Here is a 13420-nt window from a genome sequence, read left to right on the forward strand (position 1 = left end):
GAATAGCATATCAGACAAGTTGTGGCGGAGGAAGCAATTTGTGTGTCGAATGCATGCAATTTTTGACAGCGAAAATTGTTTTTCGGTGTCATTTGGAGGCAGAAGGAGTAAGGGAAGAGAAGGACTCCTCTCAATTAATTGAATAATAAATGAAAAGTAAGAATAAAGAATCATCGTGCATCGTGATTTGACGTCGGATACCAGTCGACTCAGCTGCGAATGAGTACCTGAGCCAAATCAGGGTAATAAATTCGAGCGAGCGCAATGCTGACCACATTGCCTCCTACAGTATACCGTAGTGTACCGTTACGGTCTTGAATGAAGTGTTCTAACACACTTCAAGGTCCTGATCCAATATGGATTGTTGCGCCAACGATTATTATTATTATAATATTAAGAATAAAGAATAAAAAAATAAAAAAGAATAAAATTTATTAATATTATAAGGGATAATCTTATTTGTTCCATAATTGGCGACCCCGGAACAAATAAAAAAAAAATATTATTGCAAAGATCACGGGTTATTCAGTAACGGTGTAGTGTGAAAATTTTCCTGTTCGCGACACAAAAATCTTAATTCCCTGCGAACAGTGCTAAAACAAACCGTAGACGACATAGCTACCTTGCAAAGTGAAGATTGAGACGCAAACAAACAGTTAGTAGCAATGTAAGCTGAGCTCCAGAATTCCGTGAAAATACAAAGACAATCAAAGCGAGCAAAGCAAAAAGAGCCTTAAGTGTAATCCGAGGAAGATCTGCACTGCAGACGTAAATGCATCGTACCAGACGCTGCATCTTGCTTTATGGAATTTGAAAACGCAAACAACTTGATAGGCCGTAACTTGCGTCAACTTCACAGTAGGCGTCCGTTAGCACCAAATGGCAACGTAAATAAGCCACTTCCCCCGAATCGGAGCCGAGCTCACCCGAAGCTGCAGGATATTCAGGGCGTCCGCCAATTGGACGCATTTCGTTTTGCAGTGGCAACCTTGCTCCACCGTGTGCTAAACAGCATAGCGACAATCGCAGTCTGTACTAACACAGAAAGGCCGATGAATCCGCAGCTCTTTGGAAAAGGTGGCTTGATACCTGCGCTCTATCAAGCCGACCTGATGCCGAGAAGGACGCCTTCTGGCAACTTCTAGATGAAAACACTTGTAACGGGCAACAGATGCCATGGGGGAAAAGGATTTGGAGCGCGCAATGAAGGTGGCTAGAGTATAGTCGATTTCGAGGACACCCCCAAACAGTAAAACGTAAATCGACTATATTTTCATAAGACGTCGACATTTTACCACCGTCACTGATTGCAAAACCATTCCCTATGAGACCATCACACTTCAACATCGGCCATTGATTGCCGTCCTTCGAATCAAGCCACCGATAAAACTGCGTGAGCAACGCACTTTCTCGCCGCGCATTAAATGGTGGCGATTTCATGAGAAGAAAGAAGAAATGGTCTCACTTACGCGATTACCAACCATTATGAATGTGGAAGAATCGTGGATCCGAATTAAAGACACGATGCACAAAGCGGTCTATGCAATCCTTGGGGTCACCAAGCCAGATAAGCGGTTCATCAATCGAGCTACTTGGCTTTAGGATGACAATGTTCAAATGAAGAAACGCCTCTACCATAAGTTACTCAACAATAAAACGCTGACCAGTTGGCAAATTTATAGGAATGCCAACCGGGAAGCAAAGAAAGCGATCGCTGATACCCGAGCGATCCATTATAAAGATTTATACAAGAAACTGGACACTCGGTATGGCGAGAAATGTAACGACTTGTCAAAAGCCGACACTTCTGCTTCGTTAATGACAAAAACGATACTTTGCTTACTGATCGACGAGAAGCGACGGATAGATGGCGAGAATATTATATATACCTTCACAAGTATTGCCGATATTTGTAGCAATTTCACCTGCCAGTTGGACTCGTGCTCAAGGTGGCGGCGAAGAAGTCGGCGCATCAACCCAGTCGGCCAAACCAAAACCAAGTGGCTGTGGAAAACTACCTCGTGGTGTCACCGGGAAATGTTGTATTGACTTTGGCTTGCTAACCATAATGCAGTAGGCGAATGCTCCAAAGGCCTAATTAGGGCGATCAGACCCCAGCTTGCACGGGAGGTATACTGATACTATGGGAACCCGGGGATAGCTCCGGAATTCTCATGTTTCAGGAGAAATCCTGGAGCATGTGAATTCAGCTCGGTTGTTTGTGTTTGTGCCCCTTGTGAGAGCTTCATGTGGGTTGAAGGTTACGTTCACGAACAAGAGGCCTTCGTGCCTTAAACGTAGTGTTACGGTTCAACACAGGTGCCGTACTTCAAAGTTTGCTAGAGATTTAGGTAAGTCTTGCATCCATCAGTATGAATAAATTGAGCCGCGCACTCGATATAATTGATACCGTTGTGCTTGTCTCAGTGGGGCTCTGATTGTGGTCACAAAATCAAACCGCGGGAGTTCACTGGACACGTTAACGTTAAATCCCTTGAGACGTAATTGTCAGCGCGACTGAAGAAGAGGAAGCAATAAAACGACTGAAATTGGGGAAAGCAAGGTGACCTGAGGACATCACTTCTGAGCTTTGGAAAGCGAAGAGAGAGGACACAACATTGTGGCTCAGTAAATTTTCCAATCGGGTTATTGAGAAAGGTAGAACACCATCTGACTGGCAAGAAAGTAACACAGTTTTAATATGGAAAAATAAAGGTAGTCCAGCAGAATGTTCAAATTACCGGCCGTCCGGTTACTGTCCCATACTGTCCTATTGTCAAGAATTGCGGAGCTACTGACGCAATACACGCTGCGCGGTTACTCAAGAAGAAATATCCTGTGAAACATCACCGATTCAAAAAGTAGAGTTCAAAGTGTGTATTCAGATCACTTCGAGGTTCATCAAGGAAACGCCCTCTCACTGCCCTTCGTTCTTGTTATGGACATTGTCACACGGGCAGTGTGAATTTTTGATGACCAATCGTCATGAAACAGACACTATCACTATTAGCGGCAGTGACCTCCCCAGAATTGAGCAATTGAAATATCCCGGATCAATGCTATCAACCAATGGAGAACTGCGTTATGAAATTGCTTTACGCACTAGCGTAACCTGGATAAAGTTGTGAACCGACTGGCATTCTTTGTGATCGACGTATCAACGAACATCTTAAATCTAAAATTTACAGCAATGTTGTCCCCACTTTTTTTAAGGAGGCGGAAATCTTCAAAAGACTCTGTCCTAGACACGTTAGAGTGTGGAATTTTTACCCACTAAAACCACTCCCGATTCCGACCAGTGCTTTCGATGACCGAGAGTAATCTATTATAAATCACTTGCTCCATGGTTCTGAGTGTTGACGATTATAAAGGACAACGAACCGCGTCTTGCGGCAATGGAGACAAAAATGTTACGTTGGACTAGTGCCGTGACAGGCCTTGATCACATCCGAAATAAGGATATCCGTGATCGATATGGGGTTGCATCGATCGTGGATAATTCATGCTAAGGAGCATTCACTCGCCAAGATTGGTGTGAAAATCGAAGCCGATGGTAAGCGATCAAAAGGCCGATTGAAACAATGGTGGCTTGATACGTCGGATGGTGATTTGAAAGCCTCTTGAATGCATCCAGATTAGGCCTTTGATAAAACAAAGTGGTGCAATTCATCACGACGAGCCGATCCCGTTTGTGAACGGGACCAAGGCTAAAGAAAAAGAAGAAATATGAAATTTGCTTCACTTTGTGGGGCTTACATTTTTTGTGCTTACTTTCGCACTACACTTACTCGCTTGCCCCTTAAACTCAAGAGAAAATCGTGCTATATGTACAGGGACTCACAGACCAGTTCTTATCACCAAATTTCGTGTTAATGGAATCAGTCAGTTCGTTTAAATCGGGTGTGACAGACAGAGAGAGAGATGTCCATGTAATCTATTATGGTTTCTTCAAAGCTTTCAACTCGATTGACCACTTATGCTCCTGATCAAACTCCGATCATGTTGTTTGAGATAGAAAACCATATCTCTTTCAGTGGTTGTATCAAATCTCTATTTTTTTCTCATTGGGAGTACTTCATGGGTACATTCTCAAGTATGGGTTTCAACAGGGACAAAAAAACAAAACATAAATCGCAATCTCGAAATCTCGAAGTTAAATGAAGAAGATACAATGAACACTAACATAATTCTCGTACACTAGCCAAAAGTCTGATAGATGACTGGCAATTATAAAAATTATGGTGAAGTGACGTTTGAAATCAATTGACCTATTATTTAAGTGAATTGAATTTTATTAAAAAGAACTCCGCCATGCTGTTAACATTGTATGCTGGTCCCAAGCCCAGGTAAAGGAGGAGGGTTTGAAGCAACGTACTCTGTACTATCTTCAGTAAAAGAAAAATAAAATGCTGAGATCAGGGAAAGAGATAAATAGAGTATAGTTGGAGTTATTCTACTATGCTAAATCCTACCTGATCTCTCTTGGTGACAGGCCCCACGACAGGTCGACCAAGAAAATCCATACAATGTCGTTACAGACATGATGATCGGATTGAGTCACAAGCCTCGGAGAAATGCTAGGGCGTCCACCTTAGTCGACGCGGCAGGACGGGCCCCGGTCCTGTCGAGAAATGGGCAAGGGTTCTTGACGCATGGACGGCGTCAGGACGTAAGCAAGTTAGTCCGAACACAACGAACAAAACAAATACGTGCCTGCACGCTAAATGTTGGTACCCTAACTGGAAAGACCGAGGAACTCGCAAGAGCCCTTCGGAAAAGGCGCATTGATATCTGGGCTCTGCAAGAAACCCGATGGTCTGGTGCCAAAAGCTGCGACATTGAACGCGAACGCGGTAAAAATGGCTACAAACTTCTCTATTTTGGTAACACACACATTCAATATGGTGTTGGCATTGCTATCTCAGAGGGTTTCCGTGATGCCATTAAAGAAGTCGAACGATTTGATGATCGGCTGATGAAGATCACCATTATATCAGCTGATCGCACTATTTACTTCTTCACCGCATACGCACTACAGATAGGTCGACCTGACACCGAGAAAGATGCCAAGATGCCAAGATGGCAACTTCTCGATGAAAAGACTTGTCACGTGCCTGCTGACGATTACATAATCATTGCCGGCGACCTTAATGGTCATGTGGGTGAAAAGGCAGACGGTAACAGGTGCCATGGGGGAAAGGGGTTCGGAGCGCGCAATGAGGGTGGCGAGCGTATAATCGATTTTGCGGACACCCATGACCTTGTACTTATGAATACATGGTTCATCAATTGTCCCATCTTCCTACATTTTATAGTGGGAACAGTAAAACGCAAATCGACTATATCCTCGTAAGATGCCAACATTTTACCACTGTCACCGATTGCAAAGTCGTTCCCTATGAGACCATCGCATCTCAACATCGACCGTTGATTGCCGTCCAGCGAATTAAGCCACCGATAAAACAGCGTGAGGAACGCACTGGCTCGCCGCGCATTAAATGGTGGCGATTTGGTGAGAAGAAAGAAGAAACGGTCTTACTCATACGATTGCCGACCATTACGAATGTGGAACAATCATGGAACCAAATGGAAGACACGATCCACAAAGCGGCCTCTGCCACCCTCGGAGTCACCAAGCCGGGTAAGCGGTACATCAACCGAGATACTTGGCTTTGGAATGATGATGTTGAAATGAAGGTCCGTGAAAAGAAACGCCTCTACCACAAATTCCTCGACGATAAAACGCCTGCTAATTGGCAAATTTATAAGAATGCCAACCGGGAAGCAAAGAAAGCGGTCGCTGTCACCCGAGCGAACCATTTCAAAAATCTTTACGATAACTGGACACTCGGGATGGCGAGAGAGATCTGTATCGACTTGCTAAAAGCCGTAATGAACGCACACAGGATATTGAACACTTCTGTTGCGTTAATGACAAGAACGGTACTTTGCTTACCATCCGTCGGGCCGCAACGGATAGATGGCGAGAATACTTCGAGCAGATTTCAACTGAAGAATTTACTCATCCTCCACTTCCACAATCATTGCCGACATTTGGAGCAGTTCCACCAGTCAGCGCAATTGAAGTCGAGGAGGCAATACAACAAATGAAATCGGGGAAAGCAACAGGATCTGACGACATCGCATCTGAGCTCTGGAAAGCGAAGAGCTGGGACCCAACACTGTGGCTCAGTGAATTCTTTAACCGGGTTATCCAGGAAGCAAGAACACCATCTGACTGGCAAGAAAGTACCACTGTTCCCATATGGGAAAAGAAAGGTAGTCCAGCAGAATGTTCAAATTACCGTCCGATCCGGTTACTTTCCTATACCATGAAGATTTTTAAACGCATTCTTGACAACCGTATTCGCGAAATCGTTGAGATAACCGTGAATCAAACCAGATTTGTCAAGAACTGCGGAACTACTGACGGGATATCCAACGTCCAGCGTCCTACACACTGCTTTATGCGGATGATGTTTTCCTAGCATCTGATAGTAAAAATGATCTCGAGCAACTTGTTCAAAAATGGAATGATCGCCTCATGCAACACGGTCTCAGATTGAATTTAAACAAAACTGAATTTTTGACGACCGATCCCCATGAAACAGGCACAATCACTGTCAGTGGCAGTGATCTGCCCAGAACTGAGCGATTTAAATACCTCGGGTCAACGCTGTCAGCCAATGGAGAACTGCGTTATGAAATTGCTTCACACATTGACGCAACCTGGATGAAGTGGCGTTCCACAACTGGTGTTCTTTGTGATCGACGTATCAACGAACATCTCAAATCTAAAATTTACCGCAATGTCGTCCGTCCAGTCGCTCTCTATGGTTCTGAGTGTTGGCGGACTATAAAAGACAATGAACGGCGTCTTGCGGTGATGGAGACGAAGATGCTACGTTGGACTAGTGGCGTCACACGTTTAGATCACATCCGAAATGAGGATATCCGCGATCGTTATGGAGTTGCACCGATCGTGGAAAAGTTGCGAGAGAAGCGTCTTCGATGGTATGGTCACGCAATTCGTGCAAACGAGAATTCACTTGCCAAGATTGGTCTGAACATCGAAGTCGATGGTAAATGACCAAAATGCAGACCTAAACAACGGTGGCTTGATACGCTAGATGGGGATTTGAAAGCCTCGAGATTGCACCCAGATCAGGCATTCGATAGAGCCAAATGACGAAACCCATCACGACGAGCCGACCCCGCTTGTGAACGGGACAAAGGCTGAAGAAAAAGAAGAAGAATTATATTAAACAGAAATTATAAAGTTTTATTCAGAAGCACTAGCTCACTGTATGATCACTGGACATTAAACCATTTCCACCATCTGCCATATACCATACTTTTCTACCTTTATTTGCAGCAACAATTATTTGTTGTATAAATGCATATAAATAAGAAACACACCCGAAAAATCGCACCACGAAATTATCTCATCTAGATAATCTTATCCGGTCAATAATGAAAAGGAGGAAATAATAAATAGTCAAACTCAATTCTGGAAATATTCCAGACTCACTCCATTATTCTACTCTATTCAATCGACGACGGTTATTAATTGCACAAGCATGTCCAAAACTACTTCCTTATATTTGTTTCCACCAATAAAATATGTTTCCTATCCTAAAAGTCACACATAAATTCTACCTCACATGTACGGGACTGTAATCGTTTCCTACATGTGAAAGACGAAAGATTCAAGCGAGAAACCCGGCGTTTATGATAAGCTACTGGTTAGATTATCAAGTCATGGCTAATTAAAAAGTTTAAATATGAAAATTGCTACTCGATTATAATTTAATTTGCCTAATATTTTGTATGAATGCCCAAAAATCCTAAAAATGATTTGCTACTAATTTCATTTCATGCAAAAAAATTAAAATACAAAAGATCTTCCAGCGACTTACCTATCAACTTCTTCCTTATCGGATTGTTTTTTTTTATATAAAAAAATCAATTCACATTGTGAAAATTATCATAATCATATTCTGCTACGCTAAATATAGCCGCGACCATTTCAATTTAATTAATTCGTTTATTGTTTGGACTGCATCAAGGTCTTTTCGCATAATATCTACCGCCTCCTCCTGGTCATTATAAAAGCAATAGTATTTTAAAAACCAGCCTCAAGTCTATGACTATTTTATTCTCAGCAAGTTGAAGACTAACTTCAGACCAGATCATTTTATAAAGGAAATAAAAGAGAAATTAACGAAGCATTACACAATTTCGCGGCGACATAAATTAAGTTTTTGGCAAACACAAAAAACACATTAAAAATCTAACATCACCGCCTGGTCATTTCCAGATCTGAATATCCATTAAAGTGTACCATTTTAAAGGCACACTCATAAAGCGAGAAACCGTAAGTGGAAGAAGGCCATTGTCATGCTATTACTCGGCAGAAACAATGATCATCACCAATTTTTTTTTGTGCAGAAAGAAAACGTACACGAGGCGTCATGGTGTCTACTTCGACGAAATTTATTGCAGACTGATTGTCCTCTCCATCGGCTCCAGCGGCTCAAACATTCACCAAACATTCCTTCATCACCGCGTCCAACACGTTCCACAAAAAATCCAAATGCCACTATTTTCTTAGTTACATTTTCATCTAAATTTATCTTCAACCGCTAGATAGCTGTTTTTGCCCGGAATTAATTCAGTACCAAGAAATGATGAGCCAGCCAGCTTGGCTCGCCCAAAACATCATTTAAAGATTTATCCTAATCCAAACTTTCCAAAGATCACGGGCAAGCAATCAAACAGTTTGGATGATCTGCACTTTTTTGCTTCAGGAAAAAGGTAGCAATTAATAATCGGGTTGATAGCTGGTTTTTGCGGAGGAACAACTTGTACAGTTTGGACTCAGCAGAGTCAGAGTTGCCAACGAAGGGGACTAAGTGATTCCGACCCCTAAGGGAGCAAAGTGCAGGCAGCCATGGGGGACATATTTGGATGCACGGGGCCGAAAAAAATATCTGGAGCCAGAAGCTCGAAAACAGCGCATTAATATTTAGATTTAATATTGTTTACTATATCTGATTTGCGCAATAGCAGATGTGTCAACAACATTTCTATGACCTGTTTGTGTAGTTTGTTATTTTTTGAAGATCGGTCTAAAGCGTAGTTTTGACGAAATAACAAGAGAAAATTTCTCCTAGATCTAGTGCCACGCTCTGGAGTTTGAAAGACGGCAAGACAACATATCACCGAAACTTGAAAGGAAAGGCACCTGCGCTCCATGCGTCCCATTAAATAAGATCTTCTTGATTAATCAAACCTGTTTGAAAAATATCAACCAAATTAATCACAGAACAAACTCTGTAATCGGAATCATTTCTTTTTTTGCAGAATTCAAGATTTATAACTACGGCAAATCATGCAAATGAACGAAAATTCAGGATTTTCGGCGTCCTAATGAGGCTGCTTTATTCAGATTGTTAAGATTGCATAATGTACATCAGGTGATCGTGCTGGACTGCACCTTTCCCCAGAAGTATCCGCATGAAAACGCAGGAGGCATAATCTTCAATGTGGTCCTCCTGCTCTTTGGATCCACTCAAGCACTGTAGAATACCAAAGTTAACGTTCTTTCTCACTCAATTATCTGAAGATCGTCGTCTATTTGTTGTTATCCGATCTTGTTTGTTTTGGGTTTTATTATCGAAACTGATGATCTTGCATCAATTTGTTAGCCGAGTTAATTGGCCTTTGATGATCGGATTAAAATCAACGTTCATTGGTCCTCAAGTTATCTCCGTACAACATTACATGCCAATTAAATAAAAAAAAGATTTCTGAATGAATTGTGGTTTTGAATTTAGATATATGCATAAATCTTTTTAAAGTTCTTCACGCCCAAGGGCATGACTATGACTATGACTGTGTGTCTATCACGTGTGCTACAAAATAGTTTAATTAATTCATTAAGAGATTATTGACTTTACTGTATTTAGATTGACACAACACACGGGGATTTTGCCCAGAAGTATATGGTATTTACTGGCTTTTCCCAGGAAGGACTGCTTCACAGCACAATTATATACTTAGCTTTGGAAATTCTGAGAAAATTAAAGACTTACGTCAACGGAAAGTTTGAATAATGGTAGGCAATCAGACAGAGGAAGTTAATTTTGCAAAATTTTGCAAAGTTAGATGAAATGCAAGAAACTGCCTCGTGTTATGAAATTACTTTAATAAATAGGGTTTTTCACAACAATCATAATTTTCAGTCATAATTTGTATATAAACATTATGAAAATGTCGGCAGCAGAAAAAGAACTACAACAGAATCTGGGTGCAAAAAGATTTGAGCCAGTAACTTTTTTATGCAATCATTCACTAATAAACTTAATTAAATTTAAGCTTGATGGGACCGAAAAATTCTTGGTACAAAAGTCGTAAAAAAAAGGGGGGGGGGGGCGGGGTGGACCAAAAAACTAGGAAGGAAGTTGCTCCCCATTTGGTCCGGTCCGAAATCAAGTAGATATGGACTTAGGACACTCCAATCCTTAACCAAAAGTCGTTCAGGAGAGGAGCCTAAATAAGTCGAATGTTACACTTAAAATAGCAGACAACAGTGCGATTATGCATTCAGCTTACTTTTTTCGAATTCTGTTTCTTTGTCAAGATATCGACCTTTAAAACTTTTCATCAAAGTGCTTCAACAAATTTGAGCTTGGACCATTTTATTGAGCCAACCTGGATTCTGTGCACCCCTGCAATATGATTGGAATATGATAGTGGTCCCAAGCCCAGTTAAAAGAGAAATGTTTGAGGCAATGTACTTTGTGCTATCCTCAGTAATATAAAAATAAAATATTGAGGCCTGAGAAAGAGATAAAAAAAAGTATAGTTGGAATTACCCCAATATGCCAAATCCTACGCTCTTTCAGGGGTCGTCAACGACCTTTAACGAGTCGTTTACGATACAGAGTGTGATATCCCCTAGGCGCCTGAGTAAGTAGTTATGACCCCTTAGCCGTGAGAAAGCCTCTAAGTGAAGAGCGAACTGCGAATGACCCTGGTCGGGTAGTGTGCATTGAACCGCTGTTAGTAGATCGCTGATTTGTCCATAAATTCCGGGATCACTTAAGCATAGGTCAGGCCTCAGGGAACTGGGGTAGGGGCTGTATTATTGCGGTCCGCTCCCTTTCACACGATACGCTGGTGAATTTTCCATGGAGAATACACATATACCAAGAAAAAAAATCGACGAAATAACAGGGAAGGAGGAAGAGCTGAGTGCGTTTGGGGCACTGTAACAATGCGTCGTTCATCGCAGCGATCAGCGAAAGAATCAGCGAGGGCTAACATATCCGATGTGATACCATCATCATTATCTTCAACGGCGCAACAACCGGTATCTGGTCTAGGTCTGCCTTAATAAGGAACTCTAGACATCCCGGTTTTGCGCCGAGGTCCACCAATTCGATATCCCTAAAAGCTGTCTCGCGTCCTGACCTACTCCATCGCTTCATCTTAGGCAGGGTCTGCCTCGTCTTCTTTTTCCACCATAGATATTGCCCTTATAGACTTTCCGGGCTGGATCATCCTCATCCATACGGATTAAGTGACCCGCCCATCGTAACCTATTGAGCCGGATTTTATCCACAACTTGACGGTCATGGTATCGCTCATAGATTTGATCGTTATGTAGGCTACGGAATCGTCCATCCTCACGTAGGGAGCCAAAAATTCTTCGGAGGATTCTTCTCTCGAACGCGGCCAAGAGTTCACAATTTTTCTTGGTAAGAAAGTTTCCGAAGAATACATGACGACCTGCAAGATCATAGTCTTGTACAGTAAGAGCTTTGACCCTATGGTGAGACATTTCGAGCGGAACAGTTTTTCTAAGCTAAAATAGGCTCTGTTGGCTGACAACAACCGTGCGCGGATTTCATCATCATAGCTGTTATTGGTTGTGATTTTTGATCCTAGATAGGAGAAATTATCAACGGCCTCAAAATTGTATTCTCCTATTCTTATTCTTCTTCGTGTCTGACCAGTGCGGTTTGATGTTGTTGGTTGATTCGTCTTCGGTGCTGACGTTGCCACCATATATTTTGTCTTGCCTTCATTGATGTGCGGCCCAAGATCTCGCGCCAATTACCGCCTGCTCGATCTGGATGAAGGTAGTTTGTACGTCTCGAGTGGTTCTTCCCATAATGTCGAAATCGTCAGCATAGACCAGTAGTTGGGTGGACTTAACGAGGATGCATTTACCTCAGCATCACGGATAACTTTCTCGAGGGCCAGATTAAAGAGGACGCATGATAGGGCATCTCCTTGTCGTAGACCGTTTTTGATGAAAGTGATCCTGCTGCTTTTATCTTATAGATGGTACTCAGCTACGTGATACCTCTATAATTGCTGCATTCTGTGATATCCCCCTTTTTATGTATGAGACAGATAATGCCTTTTCGCCAGTCGTCTGGCATTGATTCGCTGTCCCATACTTTGAGCATCAGTTGATGAATTACTTGGTGTAATTGGTCGCCTCCATATTTAACCGATTCGGCTGTAATTCCATCGGCTCCTGGCGATTTATGGTTTTTAAGCCGATGAATTGCACGGACTGTTTCTTTTGTGCTTGGTGGTGGTAGCATTTGTCCGTCGTCTTTAGTTCGTGGGACCTCCAACTCGCCGATATTTTGGTTGTTGAGTAGTTCAACAAAATACTCAACCCATCGCTCCAATATGTCCATTCTGTCGGAAATCAGATTTCCCTCTTTGTCTCGGCAGGATGAGCATCGAGGTGTATAAGGCTTCATCCTGCTGACTTGCTGGGAAAACTTGCGCACCTGGTGCGGTTTCTCCCTGTACTTTTCAAGTTCATAGACTTGTTTGTTCCCCCAGACTTCCTTCTTCCGTCTGCGAAGTCGCTTCTCCGCTCGACGGAGGTCGTGATAAGTCTCTGCGCGTGCACGCGTTCTTCGAGAATGCAACATTAGTCGGTACGCGGCATTCTCCCATTCCGTAGCTAGCTTACCTTCATCGTTAAATCAGCCGTTCTGACTTTTCTTGCGGCTGGGGCGAAGTATCTTTGTGGTCGTATCAATGATAACGTGGCCGTATCAAGTGGTTTTGAAGATCATTTCTTGATGCTTCATCTCCAGGATCTCTATTGACTGCGATTATTGCGGCATCCAGTTCCCCCTTATAGGTGTTATGGAGGGCTGTGTTGTGAATCGCTTCAATATTCACTCTCATCTGATTGTCGGAGGGGATTGTAGGTGGTGTCGTAATTTGAGCTCGGAGCACTATGCCAACTAGATAGTGGTCCGAGTCTATATTGGTCCCCCTATATATTTTGACATTCAACAAGGCTGAGAGGTGGCGGCGTTCGATCAACACGTGGTCAATTTGGTTGAAAGTGGTCTCGTCTGGAGAGACCCACGTATGT

The sequence above is a fragment of the Hermetia illucens genome, chromosome 3 (genome assembly GCF_905115235.1).
Source record: "Hermetia illucens chromosome 3, iHerIll2.2.curated.20191125, whole genome shotgun sequence".
Lineage (NCBI taxonomy): Eukaryota > Metazoa > Arthropoda > Insecta > Diptera > Stratiomyidae > Hermetia > Hermetia illucens.